The following is a 23,260-nucleotide window of genomic DNA, read 5'->3' on the forward strand; positions in this document are numbered from 1 at the left end:
TAAACACATACAGTTAAACTAAGTTTTTTCTGCTAGTGTATTATTACCTAATAACAATATCTTGTTTCTTTCCTCCCTTTTCCCTTCTTTCCCCTCCTCCTGACCTCATTCTTTCTGTGCTTTCTTCTTAAGTTTTGTTGATTTGGGTTTTATTGGTTTGCTTAGTTTTGGATATTGCCTGGTATTACAAGTTATTGGTGGGAATAAACACAAATAAAGAATCTAATAATGCTTGGAGACTTGAACATGGACGACTGAATCATTTTATTTTTATTGATGCCAACGGGTGAATTTAAATTATTTAGGACAATGTTTTGTATTTGATACCTTTTAATTTTTCACTTGAAAAAATAGTAGACAGTGCAACATTATGAAAAACAAAAATTTATATATCCCCATTATAAAAGTCTCCCCCCAGACTTCCCATTTTGCACTGATAAATCACAACTCTAATTACGATGTGATTAGAGCACCATGGAAGAGAAGGGAATGGAGGGAACAGTCCAGATTGAACCTAAGTGATGTTCATTGCTGGAATTCATGTATGTCTGGCCACTTTTGTCTGCTGCAGGGGTCAGAGGAGAAATGGGTTTTCTGAGGCTCTCTAAATCAGGAATATGCAATCAGTGAAGCCACACATTTTCAATCTTTTGATAGCTATTTGCTGCTACTCAAGAGTTATCTTAAAAAAAAAAAAAAAGAGTTATCTTCAGGTGACTACACCCAAAAACCTGACCCAAGGTAATTATTCATTAAATAACAGATTTCCTTCTGTGGTCAGGGAGAAGGGACTGAGAATACCCTGGCCTTCTCTCACTGAGGAGCAGTGAGCTCCTCCTTTTTATTGGATCTTGTAAGCCAGATGCTCTTCTGTCATCCCTAAGTGACTAATAATGACCTCTCCCAGCCGTGGAGAATGAGGCTCTTGAGCTCAATTTATCTTGATTTGAAAAATAAAGCAATGTGACATTCGTGCTGGTTACATTTCTTGATCTGAAACTAGTGAATAATAAAGATTTTATACAGAAATTTAAACAATGAAAGGAATAACAGAGTCAGTTAGACTTTCTATATGACCCAGAAATGAACACAGGCACTCAAATAATCAATTAATAAATATCTGCATGTTATCCTGTGGAAATCTCAGTGCTCTCTGAAAACATCAGCATACAGAAGGGAAATGGACTGCATGCAACCAAATAAATAGAGAAGTGAGCATCTTATTGTTGAAAAAATTATTTATTAAAATTTTATTTGGAGATGTGTTGCTTTTTATTTTATTTAAGTGAAAAAGAAATTCTACCACTCAAGTTTTCTCTACCTGACAAGTTGATTTGCCTGCCTCAAGGATGAGCCATCTCCATTCCTCAAACTTGGAGATTTCTTCTTTTGAGTATCTCATGTTTGATTTTTTGAACTATTTTAGGAGTTCTGGCTTTCTCTGAGTTTCTTTTTTATTGTCTTTTTTATTCTTTTTAAAATAATACTTGCAATTATTTGTCATTCAGTAATTAGTTCCATATCTACCCAGAGTTCTGCACTTCCAGAAGAAATTTATTTCCTAAATGGTGAAAAATGCATTAATTCTAAAAACTATTTAGCAGCCTGCAGTCAGTTGCTATTGATAATTTTTATTGTATTTTTATTGTGTTTTTTTTAAAGAATGTCTCTTCAGTAATACACCTGGGTTTCATCTTCTGCTTATGCCACGTCCAATAGCCAAGACAGCTTTTTCTGAGTTTTAAATCTCAATATGACTCATTTCATTCATTTTTTAGCTTATTGTGATTGCTGTTATTAATAATAAATCCTTCTTGTGTATGAACAAAGTGACAGATACTGGTGAAGCATAAAATTAGGTTGAGTTTTTGCTTGCCAATTTAAAATAGAAATTGCTTGCATTATACGTACATCACTTAGCCATTCCAAAATATTTTCTCATGGGATACAAATTAACACCAATAATGCAGATATATGCTCCAGAAGATAAGCCCCTGAATAATCTGAAAATTCTCCAATTCATTAAGATATTAGTGTGGTTTTCCACGTAGTTTTGAGTTGAATTGAATGAAAATAATTTTAAAAATAAGTTATTCTCCATACATAGAAAAGAAACATACCTTATAAATGTACATTTCATCTACATATGAGTATGTATAAATCATGAGAGATCTAGAGAATAAATTATAGTTATAAATTAATGGATAATCCTCTAGCTGGCAATATTTACATTTTAAAATAGAATTTTGCAGTAAAGAAAAATTGTGAGGAATAAAAATACTTGGAATAACAGAATTATTTCGGAAAGAGTTCTCTATGAATTCCCACTTGCATGGTATATATATATACTCACATACATAAAACAACAAAAAACTGGATAACTCCTTTGCCTAATGAGCATTCTCATGATTAACTATTGCAAACACATGATTATAAAACTGATCTGTATATCTTTTAGTTTTAACACATTTTTAGTTTCCTAAGGACATAAGGAAAGAGAAGCAATTTTTAATATGATTGTTAAAGCACAATAGACTGAGAAACAAGGAAATCAGGAAAAACTGGGAACCATATTTCTTCAAGAAAAGACTAAAAAGGCACAGAACCCTAAGTCGCCAACCTATATAGATTCTAATTTTCAACAAATACCTTTGAATTGCCAAGCTACATGTTCTGTCTGTGTTCTTCCTGAGTTATTCCAATATGCAGTATTGCTCATACATTCTGTCACGTACAGTTTCTACTGTCTGGTGACCACAAAGACAGTGGCTAGTCTTTTGGTGTCATTCTGAAATGACTGTCTAGGGACTCATGATAGTGGAATACTTTCTAAAAGTTTAATTTCCAATTCTCTGTGCCTTTTAGACATGCCCAGGAATCAAGTTAAGACTTCTGGTTTCCCATATTGCCCTGGTTCTTGATGTCCAGTAGGAAGTGGAGATTTTACTGGCAAGTTTGGGACATGACTAACTTTTGGACGAAGGCATTTGAATCAATAAATGTTCCCATTACTTTATTTTGTGAGGTCATTTGATGTCCTTTCTATATCAGTTGCCATCCTAGAAGTTTGAGATCCTCCAATTAAGACCTCTGAAGTCTTTTTGTCAATGTCTTCGTTGCTATCTTGGGGCAACCTGACTCCCTCAGAGGTAGCTCTTTAATAGGCATACTGTATTTTTTTTTCTTTCTTATGACGAATAAAGTGGTTGCAAACATAACCCATGCATTCATGTCCAATGTTCCTTCTGGTTTTTCTAATTTTATTATTATTTTTTAAACCCAACATTACTTATGTTAAGAAAACAGCACGGTATGGAATAAATATGAACACATGAAACAAACCCCTGTGTTAAAGTGCCCAGGTGTCTTAGTGATGGGCTCCTATACACCCTTGGTTCAGCTCAGGCCCTGGAGCTCAGAGAGGGCATGGAAAGTGGGAGTGGAGTGGAGTTGTGTTGGTGGGGAAAGCAATGTGTAAATGCTGGCTAATTGGGTATAGTCAAAAGTTACCTTAAAAAGGAGAGGGTTAGCTGGGGTGCAGTAGCACATGCCTGTAATCCCAGTGACTCAGGAGTCTGAGGCAGGAGGATACCAGGTTCAAAGCCAGACTCAGTAACTTAGGGAGTCCCTCAGCAACTTAGCCTACTAGAAATCTAGATGCAATGACAGAAATGCTTATTTTTCATTTGGGAGAGAGAAGTAAACATTAATTTTGTTCAGGTCATATTTTTAGTCTCTATATTTGCAGCCAAATCTAATCCTGATGCAGACCTCATTTGTGTTTAAGAATTAAATATGTACACACACACCATAAGATGTACATGCTTAAACTATATATGTGTTCATAAAATACCTGAAGGTTAACAGCATATAACAAATAGGTTAACAATGCTTATCTCTGGAGGCTTGGGATTATAAACAAGAATGGGGACAGGTCAGCTAATTCCTTTGTATTCTTTAAATTTTGTCGATATGTGTTTTCAGGAAAAATTAAGATATTTCTATTTTTATAAAGAAAAGAGATTGCTTGATAGTTCCTTAAAATAAAAATACTGAGTAACTCCCTTAATCAGCTAGTCTTCTCCAGAAGAAATGCCATCAAAGGGTATCAGCCTCTCACTCACCTATTTTTCAAAGCTTCTGGTTCATCTGAGAGTATTGCTTTCCCCTCCCATTGTTAATATTCCAGGTCTTATAAAAACAGACATCATGCAGTTTGAGAGGAAGCTCCATTTAATAATGCAGTGAATAATTGATTCAAATAGATAAGAAGGCACACACTACCTTGACCATAAAATTGTTTTCTTTCAAATAAGACTTCTACTTATTACCAACAGTCAGTTGTTACCATGACTACACTTTCATTTCTAAGTAAGAATGATCTGGAGTGGATTTAAGCAAGATTTGGAAAAGAGCTTTGACATGCTTGGAGGCCCTGGAAGCCCAGGAACTTCTGATATGAACATTTCTTGACCATGCTGAGTCTCTCTCCAAATTGTGTTCAATTTCATGGGTAACACAAACGAGTTCACAAGACATGGCTGTAAGACAGGAGAACTGGTATCCTAAGAGAAGCCAACTCAAGGAATTAGAGGTAAGATGTAGGAAATATTGATTAAGAATGTGATACATATTCAAAATTTAGGTTTAAAACAGGTTGGTTGTGGGACTGGGGAGATAGCTCAGTTTGTTAGAGTGCTTGCCTTGCAAGCACAAGGCCCTGGGTTCAATACTCAGCACACCCCCCCCCAAAAAAAAAAAAAGGTTGGTTGTATTATGTTGTTAATTCCAAGGCTGCCTAAGAGGTGTGAAATTATTCTGTTTGCAAATTCTAACTATAAGGGTGTACATACACACAAAGTTACATCTCTGGGGTCAATAGGTATTTATAAATTACCTATTTAGGTAATTTATGAACATGTGGATTCTAGCTGCTACCACATACCTGTCCCTGCATGGTCCCAAGAAGAAATAACATATGTACACAGAGGAGAAGCCAGACAAATGGCAAGTTTTTACTGCTTTGAGTATGGGTACTAAGCCACAATGTGGAACTTCTATTAAGCTGAAGGATTCCTCTTAAATACTGCATCTTTATTTTTTCAAATTTAAATACTTGGTTTTTATTCTTTTACAAAATTAACATCTGACAAGAGGAGAAGAACATGTAAAGCAGAAAGCAAAAGTCTGCCATAATTCTAGACCTCAGAGATAAACACTGTAGCTGCAATGTCGTTGGAGAGATGCATGTATTTTATTTACTCAGTCCTATGCTGATGAACATTTAGATTGCTATCGATTTTCTCTCTTTTATGTACTCTACAGGAAATATCTTGACACACAGATCATTGTGACTTTAGTGGAGCAACTCCTTCAAAGGAATGCCTAGAGGTAAAATTTCTGAATCATGAATCTGCATATTTTATATTTTAATATATATTGCCAAATTACCTTCCAGAAAGTTGTACAAACTCTGCATCCAACAATAACATGAGGATGTCAGTTTCTTTCTGCCGTACTAGCAAGATTGAAGATTTGTGTTAGATATTAGATATTTTCTTTTCTAAGTGACTTATCAGGTCACATGTTGTTGATAACAGTTCACGGGTACCTATTGTAAAAAAAAAAAAAAAAAAAAAAAAAAAAACTGCCACAAATAAAACAACACCATTTTACTATATCTTATGAATTTTGTGAGTTAGGAATTTGGAAAGGACTCATCCAGGTGATTCTTCTCTCCACATGATATTGGATGGCATCTTGGGATGGTGTGGAGTTGGCATCTGGAATTATCTGTGGGATCCACAGTGGCCTTGCTCACCTGCTTGGCACCTTGGTGGGATAGCTACAAGGGTGCACTGAGGTGTCCTACTCCTTCTCAATGTAGTTTCAGAGCCTCTCTCTCTGGACTCCCTAGCAGCATAGTTCAACTTTTGAGAGGTGGCTCAGGGCTTCAAGAACCTAAAGTGAAAACTGCCAGTCATCCTAAAGGGTAAACTCAGAACAGGCATAGTGTAACGTCCATCATCCTAAATTAGTCAAAGCGGTTATAGGTCATCTCTATTGAAGGTGAGGGTTAATAGGCCTGACTCTCAATGGGAGGTCTCAATGTTGAGACTATCTTTAGTCTGTCAAAAAAGTTGATATTAATATATTTCTTAGTATCAAAAAAATCTTCCCAATTCTTGAGGAACTCCTACTTGGATATGGTGTAAAGTCCCTAAATATGTTCTTAAGGTTTCTGCATCTATATTAATAAATAAGATTGGTTTAATGTTTAATGTTGTTTTAAGTTTTGGTGACAAGGTTATCTTATGTTTCTGGTTTTGGTTTTTAATAATTAACTAAGTTTCTCATCTTTAACTTTGAAACTGTTTACACAAGATGACAATCATTTTTTTAATAGTTGAAAAGGTTTGCCCACAATGCAATGTTTTTCCATATTTAGTCTAAAGTTGTATGTTGTGGCTATGTATATGACCTTGGTAAAGGCCTTTGTTAAGAAAAGAAAACATAATCAAAAAAGAAAAAGAAAAAGAAAGAAGAAAAAGGTAATACTTCTGAAAAGATTGGTGGTAGGCACAAGAAGAAAACTTTAGACCTAATCTTAATTTTTTTTCATAAAATTCAAGAAAACATAGTTTCTTTGAAATAAAAACAAAACGAAAGGAAAAACATATAAGATAATGGGGCCAGGGTTTGAACAAGTAATCAAGACAAAGCAAGGTGCCAAGTTTGGGCTCATTGGAGTATCCTTAATCCTGGCATTAGGAGTGCTCAAGAAATATTTGTTGTGTTGATGAAGATGTGAAGAATAGGAATATCAGTTCTCATGGTGTGGTTTGGTCTCATGGAAACTACAAGAGGTTGAATTGGGCCTCAGGGGCCTTGGGAACACATTCACAGTGCTGCCTCTGTTATGTGCTTGGCTCACCCCCCTCCACACCTCTTAAGTCATTGCATGTTGACTCAATGCAGGGGTTCAGTCTGATGGACTCTCCTCTTGTTTTATCTCTTCCCATTGCTTCCTGCTATTCTCTTGGTTCAACTTTTCCCACCTCTGAGCATTGTACAGGTCATGGTTTTTTAAATTAGTCTATGTCCACAGCAACTAATCATGGCATGTCCTCAGATTTCAGATGTTCTCAGTTTGCAAGGCAAAGGAAAAGCAAACTTAGACTCATAAAAGTTTACATCTAGAAGAAGCTTTGGACATCTGGTGATGCCCGTCCCATTTATTTTGTAGGCTAAAGGAACTACTGAGCTGATGGCAGGAGCAAGGTTCATTTAAAAGTACATTCAAGAGACTTGGATGTGGTTATCAGAAAACAAAAGACACTCTTTGAGGAAAACTTATTAGATGAAAAACCAGTCAGACTATGGGAATGGATACCCAAGAAGTAAAAAATCATGAAGGAGAATAAATAACAGTGGGATATATGTTGAGCATCTGAAGTCATGAGAACTTAAATGTTCTATTTATCTAATTGACTACCTGGATCCAAAAAATTCTTCAGTGAAATTTTCCTTGATGACTTCTAAGATGTGAGCTCTTTGCAAGCAGATAACAAACATATTCATCTCTCGTATTTCCAGTACCTGTACTATCCCCATCCCTGCAGAGTTAGGATATATGTGCTGCTCCCATTAACCCTTTAATGTGTAAATTCAATAATTTTTAGTAAGTTTACAGATTTTTTGTAACAATTATCACAATCAATTTTTAAACATTTCCATCACCCCCAAAGGAAACTTTGTGCTCATTTTTAGTCACTCCCCATCCTCAGCCCCATTCCTGAGCAACCACTGACCTACTTTCTGTCTCTGACTCCTGCTATCAGTTCAGCTGTTACTTCAATCTACAAAGTTAATAGGATGGGTGTCACCAGATGTTCCAAAGTTTCTCCTAGATCTAGCCATCTGTGATTAGTTTCCTAGGATGGGTATTTCATATAAATGGAATTACATGGTATATAGCCTTTTGTCTCTATCTTCTTTCACTTAACAATATTTTTAAGAGGCAATCATATTGAAACACATATCATTGCTGGAAAAATACTCCATTGTATGGATATACCACATTTTTGTTTATCCATTCACCAGTTAATGAACATTTGACTTATTTCCACTTTGAGGATATTATGGATAATGTTCTGTGAACATTTATGTAAAAGTCTTTATGTGAATATAGGCTTTCATTGTTCTTGGGTAGATAAGTAGGATTGGAATTGGTTGGCTATGATAACTCTAATGATTAAGAAGCTCCAAATATTTCACAAAATGGCTGCATCATTTTGTGTTCCCACCATCAGAGTACAAGAATTAGTTTTTCCACATCTTGGCCAACACTTGTTATCATCTTCTTATCCACTAGTTTTTAAATATTGTACAGACTATGTAGAACTCCACACTGCCTTTGTAAATCAATACATATGTATCCTAAACCACATATCAAGAAGCAGATTAATTATCCTTTTAGAAGCTTAGAACTTGCACACACCATTTGGCTGCTATATTAAAATCTAATACTCTACTACTTTTGTAACAATATCATTCATTCTACTTGAAGCTTAGTGTGTGTGTCAGCAAATATTAATTATACCCCAACATCCAGTCTCCCCTTCTTACACAGAAATAGAATTTTTAGGTGGGCAGAGTCAACAAGAATGTTTCCCAGCATCCCTTGCAGCTAGATGTAACTATATGACCACTGTTCAAATGAGTGGGATGTGAATAATGTGCCATAAAGCAGAAGACATGAGCCAGCCTTTGACTTCTCTCCACACCCTTACTGACTGGAAAGTGAAATGATGGTAAAAGTTAGAGTTATCTTAGACCAAAGATAGATGCCAAGTGTTGAGATATACAAGGCATCAAGAGAGAGGAGGCCTGGGCCTTTGGTGATTGTTGGGTCTCCCTATCAGCCCTGGATGAGTAACCTGCACTTTAACATAAGAAATAAATACCTTGTTTAACCCAGAGTTATTTTGAGGTGCTCTGTTGTAACATTCAAATTGTAAAATTACTAACATCTAGAACCACTCTATAGGAAGATGGTTACAATATGAGTCTCCAGTGTTGAACCTGATCATACCATGAAAGGCAGGGCAAGGGAACAGAAAGACCCCTGAATACAGATACTGAAGTTTTAGTATTGTTACCTCTAGTCAGCTTTGTGACTTTGGACAAATCTCTTGTCTATTACTCTGTATCCTCAGTCATAAAATGAGGTGATTTTCTATAGTAAAAGATACTTTTTAAACTTACAAGTAAATAACACATGGTTGTGGAAGTACTTCATTATATTCATATTCATTGGTAAAGCAACTGGATAAAAAATTCAAAGTATATAAAATTTATAAAAGCGAAGCTTTGGTATCGACCTTCTTAGATAAATAAGATGCTAATCGTCTTCAGCAGCTTCTTCATTGAGAACATTTGCATGGGGCTAAGAATTCTCCATATATTAGATTTTTAAATCCTCCCGGTGGATTCCAGTATTATCTCCATTTTACAAATAAGAAATCTGAGGTTTCATGAGGTTAAGTACCTTGCCCTGTCATGCACATAGTAGGAGAACCTGAATTTTAATTCCTGAGCCCAGAGTATGGGAGCTTAAACACGGCTACCCGATTCTGCCTCCATAACTAGTCACAACTCATCATTGTGAAGTCTACCACAGAATCAAAAGTAATGGATATTGACCATATAGTCTCTTCAGCCATTGTAACTAAGAGAGAGTACTATGCTTTAAAATGAATGGACAACTCTTTGTAATTTGCTTGCTGGGTTAAGGTGACATGTGGAGCAATCATTGTGAATCATTCAAGGAACACAGGCAGAATTAAACTAATGGTGAAGCACACCTGTCAAGTGCTGAAAAGAAGATAAGCAGGCTTCAAGAACCTGTGACCCAGCAACACTGCACAGCATGATCACTGGACTCCAGGGACCAAGCCTTCTGAGCTTGGCAGGCCACTGTGGTTCTCAGGGTCTCAGGCTCCAAAATGTGTGGTTTCCTGCCCATTGCTCTTTGCAGTAGCACATCAGAGAAGCTGAGCCAGATGAACTCTGAACACTGGCTGGGTTTTTCTTTTTCTGGCAACAAAATTAAACCTGCACCTAGGGATTTATCCACCCTTTTGCTGATCTCAATGTGAACCATATAGTTAAATCCCCATTCATAGTACTGACTTTGTCTCCCAGGGTGTTGCTCAAAATGTGGCTAAGTACTAGTGGAAAACACCAAGTTTTGTTGAAGTCAGTACATAGAAGGAAAGGATATTATATACTTGGAATACATTTTAATGCCACTCTGATATCTTGTGTGATTATGAGGATGGTTTGGTTGTTCTTCTTTCTAAAGTCTGATATATAATATTTTCAACCTGCAACTATCTATTGTTAGTGTTTTTCAATATTGGGAAAGGCAAAAACTTCTAAGTGTTTTGGTCCTTTTTAAAAAAACTCTTGGAAACAAATATATGATTTAAGTAAATACAAAAAAGAAACCATCTTAATCATTTAAGTCAATTAGAAGGGTCTCTAATTTTTCAATCCATAATTAATTTTGTTTTTACCCTGACACTGAATTTCATGCTGTGTTTTTTCCTAAGTGTGACTCAGGAACCACCTACTTGGAGTTGCCAGAGTGCTCAATAAACACTGTCCTGAAAGTTTGAGGTAAAGGAAATCAGATCAGAGAGCATTTCTCCTTCAGTATCTAATGAAATGGACCCAAAATATTGTGTTTTAAGAGACCAAAAATTCATCAGTAGAAATCAAGACTGAAAAAAGAGAAAACTCCAGGTAAGAAAGTTTGAAAGGTAGCTCTTAACCTTGTATTACCACTCCTGCTTTCCAGAAGAGAACCCACGAAAACTGTCAACAAAATTCCAGTACATTTCTCGAACTCACCCTGATATGAATTCTCAGTTAGGGAAACCAGCTAAAGTCCTTGAATTAGGAAAAAACCTGCCCCACACTGGGAAGAGTGGCCCTTGTAAAGAACATTGCTCAGAAGAAAGTGTATAGTCAGGATACCAGCAAGAATTGAAGGTAACTCCAGAAGAGCTCCCCTTTTTCCCTCTCTCTAAGTCCTTAGGTAACAGAAAAGTAAATAAAAATAATATCCATATCTAAGATTATTTTCTACAGGGGCAATAAATAGTTTCTAGGGAAGAGGATCAAGAAGAACTATAGCAGAACAGGGAAACTAAAGAGTAATATAGAACTGCCCAAGTTCAGCCCAAGAAAAATGAAAATAAATATTATGTCAACCTTATAAATATGCCATGGGATGGGGGGACACCAGACAGCCAGAAAACAATCTGAGCAGAAGGGAGATCACTAAGGTAGAGGAAGAGGATCAGGGGAAGGGAGAAGGAAGGGTAAGGGGAGTTTACTAGGGGGTGAAATTGATCAGTTATGCTTTATGCACGTACAAATGTCTACATTGAAACCTACCATTCAGTATAATTATGTACCAATAAAAAAGAGCTTATATTTAAGAGGAGAAAACAGCTGTATATCAAGAAAACAAAAAGTAAGTAAATAATATAAGTAAGTAAATAAAAAGAAAACAGTTGGGAAGGAAAGAAAATCCAAGACAGAACACAACTCCCTCAGATTGCAGTGTGTGAAAGGAAAACTTAATAAAAATATGATATCAATAAAATTAGAGCTTAAAGACAAAATGCCAAAACAACAGAAAGTGAAGAAAGAAAAATTGCAAGCCTGAGGAACCAATCAGAACCAAAATTAAATTATTTATCAGCAAATAAATTAGATGCCAAAGAAGAGCCTAGACACAGCTGAAGAGTTACTGGCAATCAGGAAAGGCTGAAAAAAAAAAAATCACTGTGAACACAGCAGAAAATTACAAAGAAATTAAAACAATTAGAGAACAAATATGGTGTTCAGATCCAGGTGATACAAAATACAATTATTGCCCATGAACTAGCATCTCAACAACAGAAGAGTAAAAAATATTCAGAAATGTAATGAAGGAGAATTTCCATGAAGTAAAGAACAAAATCTGTCACTGAAAAAATATACTATATGCCCAGAACATGTTTGATATGAAACAATAGACATTGACTACTGTATTTAGGGATAAAGAAAGATTTTCTGAATCATCTAAGCAGATAAAGCTAGCCACCTACATGGGAAAAAGATGAAGCTGCCATCCTACCTTCCACAGAAGATGGATGAGCAGTATCTACAAGTCTCTGTGGAAAAAAAGTGGGACCTAGTGATATTATACAAGCCATGTTGATTGTCAGGTTGGAAGGCAAAAGACAGACATATTAAAGCACACAAAAGATAACAAAAATAAGGGAAATAGACAAAGAAGGGAAGGAAGGAGGGAGAAAAAAGGAAAATAGTAAACACACACCCACACACACCCACACACAGACACATACCCACACACACACACACACACACACCACTTCTTTAACAATAAAATAAAGCCAATGGAAAGTTAAAATTAAACCACCTAATATTTTTATCAACTTTTCCTCTTGAGATTGTCAAGGAAAGATTTTGATGGTCAAAAATTAGATTTTCAAATTTCAAAAGCAACCTGAAAACAGTAAGAAGCAGAAGACATGCTAATTAAGAGACCAGGATGGGAATGGACAAAACCAAAAGTAACAAATTCTATTAAGTTCACAGTGTTGCACAGTTTAAACCTCCCTGAACTCCATCTACCTCACTGGTAACATGAAAATACTAATTCCTACTCCAGGGCAAATGAGAAGGTAAAAGAGAAAAATTATATAAACACTGGACCAGGAACCTGACACATTCAAGTACTTGGGAATTGTAGTCTCTCCTCCATCCCCCTCTCTCGCTCACAGCCCTGGGCATGGTGGTTTGTTTTATTTTGCTCAACCCAGACTCATTTTATGTTCTTATGCCACTGTGGTTTTTCAGGTTGAGTACTCTGTGGCTTAAAGCTAAACACTTCCTAGTCAGCTGTTCTTTAAAATATATAGCAGCATGATAAAAACCATGGGCTTTGGCATTAACAATAGGCTTCAATCCTGGTCCACTCTCCAAGTTTGTGATTTTAGATAGACTATATTTAATATTTCTGGGCTTGATTTTCTTCTTTATTGATTGTTACTAATAATTCTAAATTAAGGTACTCTTTGGGGTAAGATAGCTAAGACCTTTTTGCTTTGGGGGATTGTCATATTTACATGAAATAGCAACAAATCTTTTAATATTTGCAATACCAATTACTTCCTTAAAGGGTGTCTTGTTAACTGTTGGTCACCTTGTTTTGTGGAGTTCCATGATGTATTTGGGTCTGTAGGTTTAAAAGAGTTGGATTTGGAGCTAAATTGCTTGCATAAGCAAGGGAAGTAAAAATTGAAAGAAGGGGTTTGGGGGGTTAAGAATCTAGGAGAGAAAAGTAAGCGGTGGAGGTTAAGGACATTTGGGGAGAGAAACCCATGGAGATAGCACAATCAGGAAGGGATTTTGAAGGTCCAAAAGTGGAATGTGAATTTTTACCTTGTTTTCTTCAGATTGTATGATATAATTACCCTTCCTCACCCTCCTCAGGATACACAGAACCTTCAGTAAAATTGTCATTGCTTGCTAATGTGTGTGTGTGTGTGTGTGTGTGTGTGTGTGTGTGTGTGTATGTGTGTTTGTTCTGGGAATTGAACCTAGGAGCACGTTACCATTGAGCTACATCTCCAGTCTTTTTTTATTTTTCATTTTGAGATAGTGTCTTGATAAGTTGCTGAGGGTTTCGACAAGTTACTGAAGCTGCCCTTGAACTTGTGATCTTCCTACCTCAGCCTCCCAAGTTGCTGGGGTTACAAGTGTGTGCCACCATGCCCAGCTCACTAATGCTTTTGTCTTTGGATTAGGTGGTTAACAACTAGAAGATGTGTTGAATTCTGCAATCAAATTGGTATAGTGATAACGAGCAGTGTGAGATGCGGAATCAAAGGACATGTGGGAAAAGACATCTGGCTTCTTTGTAGATTTCCAGAGATCTGATTGTGCCATGTATTTGCCAACTGCTTTATTTAGTAAATATTAAGGTCTAAGTAAATATGAAATCTTTCAGTTTGTAGAATTTCCAATGGCTGTTTCTGTAGGAGCATAAAAGTGGAAGTTAGTGTGCAGAGGAATGTACCAGGACCATGTACTTTGTAGTAAATAATGTAACCCTGTCCCTATTCCACCTCAATGTCAGACATGGGCTGTGACTACTTTGCTCATTGGTTCAAGGTCTACTGGTGTATATTCTTTGCATCCCCTTTCTACCAATACTAGGCTCAATCCTCCCAAAGGACACACTGTTCTATTTCCCAGGATATCCACCATGTAACTAACTCTCTGTGACCCAGGGCAATTTTCTCTTTTGCTTGTTTCTGAAATCTTAGTTACACCTATCTCCCTTAATGGCAATGTCCTTATAGAGTAGCCCTCATACCTTGGGCTGCTAAAAAGTGTTAGGTTTTACAGGTGCACAAAGCCCTGTTTTGTTATTCCTTGTTTCAGTTGACGGTATCACCATCTACCTGGTCATTCAGGCTACAATCCAACATTGTTGCTTTGACTATTTGTGATTTTAGCATCCAAGAACTTTGGAGGCCAAATGCACCTCACAGGACCAGAGTGTGATCTTCTTATAGCATAAATTCAGGGAGAACCTCATCCCATTAAGAGTTGATGGTTCTGCTGTGATTCTCTTGTTCACAAATGATACTTATGGTGGGGTATGTGCACCTGGCTCTCTAGGGGCCTGGATTCCCTCTTAATGCCTGTCCTTCACACTCACACCATCACCACATCTTGCCAATGCTACTTCTGAAATATCTCACACACATGTCCCCTGCCACTGCCTTAGAGGGGTCCCTACCTCTTTGTGGCTAGATCATTGTAGTAGCTTCTTGACTGATTCTTTTTGTCTCCAGTTTCTTTTCTAGATTGATCTCTGCATTGTCAGGCAAGTTTTAACCCTACGATTCTGATGATGAAACTTATAGACTGCTTATTAAAAAGTCTAAACTCCTTGGTAAACGAAACCATTCATGGTCAACCCCAGCACCCATCTCTCTCTCATGCATCCTCCCGCTACACTGAGAGGCTCACTTTTTGCAGAATAGTTCACGTTGGATCAGGTGTCTCCTGCTGCTCACTGTTCGACATGCCCATGCCCATTCCTTCTCCACTTAGATGACTACTTACAGCTTCAAATCTCTCATCATGAAATTTGCTACTCTGATGTGTCCAGTAGGTCTAATTAAGGGGTCAGTGCTCAATCCCAGACTTTCTTCCCTCATCTCTCTATGCCTTCCTCCAAAGTAGTGTCATCCATAAGTGACTTCAGTGATTATAACTATGCATATGATCCACAAATTTATATCTTACATACAGACTTCTCTTCCAAATTCATCTCACTCTACCTACTAAATATTCCTTTTTGAAACAACATTCAAGAACTCCTTTAAATCTTCATAAAAATATGGTATAAGCACTTTTATTATTCTCATTTTAAAAACTAGAAAACTGATGCTCAGAAAAGCAAAATATATTGTGTACATACACAAAACTGATTAATCTTGAAGGAAATCTCGACATAGGAATCTGCCGTTAAATCTTATGCTTTTATCCCTCGTGTCATTACTGCCTCTTAAATATTTTTATCAGAGAAACTGAGATTGCTTGCTTGACATACTAATAGTACTATTAATAATAATATTATTATTGTTAAGAAATGAAACAAATATATTTTAATATGAATAAACCCATATTCTGGACAATTCTAAAACTTGCAGCATAACAGAACCTTAGGGTTCGATGGGATCATAGAGGTCATTGAACCCATCCATCTTTCTTTTTTACTTGACTATGGAGCCTACTGGAAGTCATAGATATTTGTTGTTGTTTGTGTTTATTTTGAAAGATAATATTCTTATTTTTCAAAGATAATATTCTTATTTTCATTTGGATGGGCTAATACCACTTTTTCTGAGCAATGGGTAAATAAAATGAGTCACGTAAATTTTTTTCAGCTCTGTCTCACCTGTATCTAATGACCTACATCTGTGATTTTTTTTTTTTACTTTTAACTTTGTGAACAATTAATACAGCACTTTCCCATGTCCCCCTTCTGTTTTGAGTTATGGCTCTCTCACTTACTTGACAATGTCTTTTTGATGTTAAGAACCATTTTAAATTACACAGGTCAAATACTAATATTTTTGACCTCTTCCAAATTGGTCTTCAGGTATTTCCCATTCCAGGGATTGGTACCACCCCTGGTCCAGTTGTGCTAGTCAGAAACTTAGGAGTCATTCTCTATCCACCTCTCTCTCACCTCCCACATCCAACTACCTCACTGCCTGGCCTATTTGCCTTCAAATTAGCTCTTGACTGTGTTCTTGTCTCTCCATTTTCACTGCCACCACTTTAGTCAAAGCTACCATTTAACTTACGCCAAATAACTAACTGATCCTTGTGTGTCCATTTCTTCCTCCTTCCAAATTGTGCTCTCCAGAGCAGAATTGTCTTTTTGACATACAGATACAGTTATGTTGCCATGTGCTTGACATACATGATGGTTTTCCATTGTTCTTGAAATAATCTGCTAGGACACTGAGGTCGGACCTGGCACTGAGCCCCCGCAGCCCGCCCCCACACCGAGGATGGAGGTCAGTAACTGAGCCTGCCCACCTGCCCCCCTCCTGCTGAGGGACACTGTGCCCACCTCTGTGTTGACTCCATGCACCCTTGCTGGAGCTCCCCAGCTTCTTTGGAGGCTGGTGTAGGCATTTTGAATTATTCCTGAGGGCGTGGCCATCATCATTGGAAGGGCGGCTCCCTTCCTGAGACGCCTACAGGAGACTGGAGGCCCTTTGACAGGTACCTCTATTTATTCACTTACATCCTACACCTGTCCCCATCCTCTTGTTCACAACTAGAAATACTGTAAATAGTAATCGAACTCATCCTGTTCATTACAATAATGTTGAAGTTTTTATAGGGGCTATCTGGTTCAGGGCTACCTATTCTCTATATTGGGTGCTACTGGTATTGATCTCCCCTTCAAAGGAGAGGTAGTGGAAAATCGCAGGGTCATAATAAGCCTGCAAGGGGGGAACTTCAGTATCTCTGATCTTCACTGCAAGAGGGGAATATATAGAAACAATATGAAAAAAACAGGGGAAGAAAGTGTCCCTAACAAACCAAGATGCTATTGTGATAGAATCCAATGACAGCATGGCAGTAGAAATGACAGAAAAAGAGTTTAGAATCTGCATAAGTAAAATGATCTCTGAAGCAAAAGATGAGATCAGAGAGCAAATGCAGGCAATACATGACCTTTCCAGTAAACAGTTAAAAGAGCAAATGCAGGAAGCAAAAGAACACTTCAATAAAGAGATAGAGATTCTGAAAAAAAACAAACAGAAATACTTGAAATGAAAGAAACAATAAACCAAATTAAAAACTCAATAGAAAGTATCACCAACAGAATAGATCTTGTGGAAGACAGAATCTCAGAGAATGAAGACAAAATATTTAATCTTGAAAATAAAGTTGAACAAACTGAGAAGATGTTAAGAAGTCATGAATGGAACTGCCAAGAATTATGGGACATCATGAAAAGACCAAATTTAAGAATTATTGGGATTGGGAAGGCACAGAGACACAAACCAAAGGCACGAACAACCTGTTCAACAAAATAATATCAGAAAATTTCCCAAACCTGAAAAATGAAATGGAAAATCAAATACAAGAGGCTTACAGAACACCAGGTGCACAAAATTACAACAGTTCCACACCAAGATGCATTATAATGAAAATACCTAACATACAAAATAAAGATAGGATTTTAAAGGCTGTGAGAGAAAAGCATCAGATTACATATAATGGGAAACCAATATGGATATCAGCAGATTTCTCAGCCCACACTCTAAAAGCAAGAAGGACCTGGAACAATATATTTCAAGCTCTGAAAGAACATGGGTGCCAACCAAGAATCCTATACCCAGCAAAACTAACCTTCAGATTTGATGATGAAATAAAATTCTTTCCATGATAAACAAAAGTTAAATGATTTTACAAATAGAAAGCCTGCCCTACAGAACATTCTCAGCAAAATATTTTGTGAAGAGGAAGTGAAAAGCAACAATACAAGTCAGCAAAGGGAGGAACTACCCTAAAGAAAAATCCACTCAAAGGAGAAACCAAGTCAAGTTAAAAACCAAAAATAAGCCAAAATGACCAGGAATACAAATCATATTACATTAATAACCCTGAATGTCAATGGCCTAAACTCAATAATCAAAATACATAGACTGGCAGATTGGATTAAAAAGAAAGACCCAACAATATGCTGCCTTTAAGAGACTCATCTCAGAAAAAGACATCCACAGACTAAAGGTGAAAGGATGGGGAAAAACATACCATGCACATGGACCCAGTAAAAAAAGCAGGGGTCTCCATCCTCATGTCAGATAAAGTTGAATTCAAGCCTAAGTTAGTCAGAAGGGATAAAGAAGGACATCTCATACTGCTTAAAGGAAGCATAAAACAGCATGATATAACAATTTTAAATATTTATGCCCCAAACAATGGAGCATCTATGTATATCAAACAAACCCTTCTCAATTTTAAGAATCAAATAGACCAAAACACATTAATAGTGGGGGACTTTAACACAGCACTCTCACCACTGGATAGATCCTCCAAACCAAAACTGGACAAAGAAACTGTGGAACTAAATAAAGCAATCAATGATATAAACTTAATGGATATTTACAGAGTATTTCATCCATCATCGAGCGAATATACTTTCTTCTCAGCAGCTCATAGATCCTTCTCCAAAATAGACCATATGCTATGCCACAAAGAAGCCATTAGTAAATAAAAAAATAGAGATACTACCTTGTATCCTATCAGACCATAATGGAATGCAATTAGAAATCAATGATAAAATAACAAACAAAAACTACTCATACACCTGGAGACTAAATAATATGCTATTGAATGATGCAATGATAACAGAAGACATCAGGGAAGAAATAAAAAAATTCTTAGAGGTAAATGAGAACGATGACACAACATATCAAAACCTCTGGGACACTCTGACAGCAGTACTAAGAGAAAGGTCATTGCATTGAGCTCATACATTAAAAAAATAAAAAGTCAACAACCAAATGACCTAACATTACACCTCAAAGCCCTAGAAAAAGAAGAACAGATCAACAACAAAAATAGTAGAAGACAGGAAATAATTAAAATCAGAGCTGAAATCAATGAAATTGAAATGAGAAACAATTCAAAAAATTCACAAAACGAAAATTGTTTCTTTGAAAAAGTAAACAAAATTGATAAACCCCTAGCCACATAACAAAGAGGAGAGAGAAAACGCAAATTACTAGAATTCGTGATGAAAGAGGAAAGATCACGACAGACACCATTGAAATACATAACATAATTAGAAGTTACTTTGAAAATCTATACTCCACCAAAATAGAAAATATCAAAGACATTGACAAATTTTTAGAGACATATGATCCTCCCAAACTGGATCAGGAAGATGTACACAATCTAAACCGATCAATTTCAAGCACTGAAATAGAAGAAGCCATCAAAAGTCTATCAACCAAGAAAATCCCAGGACCAGATGGATTCTCAGTCGAATTCTACAAGACCTTTAAAGAAGAACTGATACCAATACTCCTCAAAGTATTCCAGGAAATAGAAAAGGAGGGAACCCTTCCAAATTCATTCTATGAGGCTAGTATCACTCTGATAGCAAAACCAGACAAAGACACGTCAAGGAAAGAAAACTTTAGACCAATATCCCTGATGAACATAGATGCAAAAATCCTTAACAAAATACTGGCAAATTGCGTACAAAAATATATTAAAAAGATAGTGCACCATGATCAGGTGGGGTTTATTCCAGAGATGCAAGGTTGGTTCAATATCCAGAAATCAATAAATGTAATTCATCACATCAATAGGCTTAAAATTAACAATCATGATTATTTCAATAGGTGCAGAGAAAGTGTTTGATAAAATACAGCACCCCTTCATGCTTAAAACACTATAAAAAATAGGAATAGTAGGAACATACCTCAACATTGTAAAGGCTATCTGTGCTAACCCCACAACCAACATCATTCTTAATGGAGATAAACTGAAAACATTCCCTCTAAAAACTGGAAAAAGACAGGGATGTCCTCTTTCACCACTTCTATTCAACATTGTCCTTGAAACACTTGCCAGAGCAATTAGACAGAACAAACAAATTAAAGGGATACAAATAGGAAAAGAAGAACTAAAGCTGTCACTATTTGCTGATGACATTGATCCTATATTTAGAAGATCCAAAAACTCCACTAGAAAACTTCTAGAACTGATAAATGAATTCAGCAAAGTAGCAGGATATAAAATCAATATATGTAAATCCATTGCTTATCTATTCATAAGTGATGAATCCTCTGAAAGAGAAATTAGGAAAACCACTCCATTCACAATAGACTCAAAAAAAAAAAAAAAAAAAAAAAAAAACCTTGGGAATTAATGTAACAAAAGAGGTGAAAGACCTCTACAATGAAAACTACAGAACACTAAAGAAAGAAATTGAAGAAAACCTTCGAAGATGGAAAGATCTCCCATGTTCTTGGATAGGCCGAATTAACATTGTCAAAATGGCCATTCTACCAAAGGCGCTATACAGATTCAATGCAATTCCAATTAAAATCCCAAAGACATTCTTCATAGAAATAGAGAAAGCCATCATGAACTTCATCTGGAAGAACAAGGGACCTCGAATAGACAAAAATTCCTGAGTTAAAAAAGTGAAGCAGGAGGTATCACAATACCAGACATTAAACTATATACTACAGAGCAATAATAACAAAAACTGCATGGTATTGGCACCAAAATAGACAGGCAGACCAATGGTACAGAATAGAAGACACAGAGACAAAACCACATAAATACAGTCACTTCATACTAGACAAAGGAGCCAAAAACATACAGTGGAGAAAAGATAGCCTGTTCAACAAATGGTGCTGGCAAAACTGGAATTCCATATGCAGTAAAATTAAATTAAACCTCTATCACTCATCCTGCACAAAACTCAACTCAAAATGGATTAAGGACATAGGAATTAGATCAGAGACCCTGCACCTAATAGAAGACAAAGTAGGCCCGAATCTTCATCATGTTGGCTTAGGATCAGACTTCCTCAACAAGATTCTCAAAGCATAAGAAATCAAAGCAAGAATCAATAAATGGAATGGACTCAAACTAAAAAGCTTTTTCTCAGCAAAGGATACAATCAAGAATGTGAAGAGAGCGCCTACAGAATGGGAGAAAATCTTTTCCACATGCACTTCAGATAGAGCACTTACCCCCAAAATTTATAAAGAACTTATAAAACTTTACACCAAAAATACAAAGAACCCCATCAATAAATGGGCCAAGGAACTAGACAGACACTTTACAGAAGAAGACATACAGGCAATTAATAAATAAATGAAAAAGTGTTCAACATCTCTAGTGATTAGAGAAATGTAATTAAAACAACTCTAAGATTCCATCTTACTCTAATTAGAATGGCTATTATCAAGAACACAAACAATGATGGATGTTGGGGTGGATGTGGGGAAAAAGGCACAATTTTACATTGCTGGTAGAGTTCCAAATTTGTGTAACCACTCTGGAAAGCAGTGTGGAGAATCCTCAGAAAACTTGGAATAGACCCACCTTTTGACCCAGTTATCCCACTCTTCGGTTTATACCCAAAGGACTTAAAATCAGCATACTACAGAAACACAGCCACATCGATGTTTATAGCAGCTCAGTTCATAATAACTAGATTGTGGAACCAACCTAGATACCCTTCAACAGAGGAATGAATAAAGAAACTGTGGTATATATACACAATGGAATATTATTCAGCCATAAAGAAGAATATATGGCATTTGCAAATAAATGGATGGAATTAGAGAATATCATGTTAAGTGAAATAAGCCAATCCCAAAAAACCAAAGGCTGAATGTTTTCCCTGATAAGTGGAGAAAGATATATAACGGGGGGGCGGTGGGGGGAGAGAAGAATGGGGAAGCTTTAGATTATGTAGAAGGAAATGAAAGGGAGGGAGGTATAAAAAATGGTGGAATGACATAAATCTAAGGCATTTTTATACATAAGTGATGAATCTTCAGAAAGAGAAATTAGGAAAACTACCCCATTCACAATAGCATCGAAAAAAATAAAATACTTGGGAATCAATTTAACCAAAGAGGTAAAAGATCTCTACAATGAAAACTACAAAACATTGAAGAAAGAAATTGAGGAAGACCTTAGAAGATGGAAAGATCTCCCATGTTCTTGGATAGGCAGAATTAATATTGTCAAAATGGTCATACTACCAAAAGTGCTATACAGATTCAATGCAATTCCAATTAAAATCCCAATGACGTACCTTACAGAAATAGAGCAAGAAATTATGAAATTCATCTGGAAGAATAAAAAACCCAGAATAGCTAAAGCAATCCTTGGCAGAAAGAGTGAAGCAGGGGGTATCGCAATACCAGATCTTCAACTCTACTATAAAGCAATAGTAACAAAAACGGCATGGTATTGGTACCAAAATAGAAAGGTAGATCAATGGTACAGAATAGAGGACTAGACAAAGGGGTCAAAAATATGCAATGGAGAAAAGATAGCCTCTTCAACAAATGGTGCTGGGAGAATTGGAAATCCATATGCAACAGAATGAAACTAAACCCATATCTCTCACCATGCACGAAACTAAACTCAAAATGGATTAAGGACCTCGGAATCAGACCAGAGACCATGCATCTTATAGAAGAAAAAGTAGGTCCAGAGCTTCAACATGTCAGCTTAGGACCAGACTTCCTCAACAGGACTCCCATAGCACAAGAAATAAAAGCAAGAATCAATAACTGGGATAGATTCAAACTAAAAAGTTTTCTCTCAGCAAAGGAAACTATCAGCAATGCAAAGAAAGAGCCTACAGAGTAGGAGAAAATCTTTGCCAATCATACTTCAGATAGAGCACTAATCTCCAGAATCTATAAAGAACTCAAAAAACTCTACACCAAGAAGGCAAATAATCCAATCGACAAATGGGCTAAGGAAATGAATAGACACTTCACAGAAGAAGATGTACAAGCAATCAACAAACATATGGAAAAATGTTCAACATCTCTAGTAATAATAGAAATGCAAATCAAAACCA

General features: G+C 36.4%; 1 long non-coding RNA gene across 1 annotated transcript; it reads left to right on the plus strand.

Annotated features, from left to right (window-relative positions):
- Positions 1-5,325: 5,325 nt before the first annotated feature.
- On the plus strand, positions 5,326-14,615 carry LOC124963983 (uncharacterized). Its single transcript, XR_007104861.1, has 3 exons — positions 5,326-5,391; positions 10,617-10,809; positions 13,890-14,615. It is a non-coding gene; the product is annotated as an uncharacterized LOC124963983 (long non-coding RNA).
- Positions 14,616-23,260: the final 8,645 nt, after the last annotated feature.

This window comes from Sciurus carolinensis, chromosome 14, assembly GCF_902686445.1.
Source record: "Sciurus carolinensis chromosome 14, mSciCar1.2, whole genome shotgun sequence".
In the NCBI taxonomy this organism is placed as follows: Eukaryota; Metazoa; Chordata; class Mammalia; order Rodentia; family Sciuridae; genus Sciurus; species Sciurus carolinensis.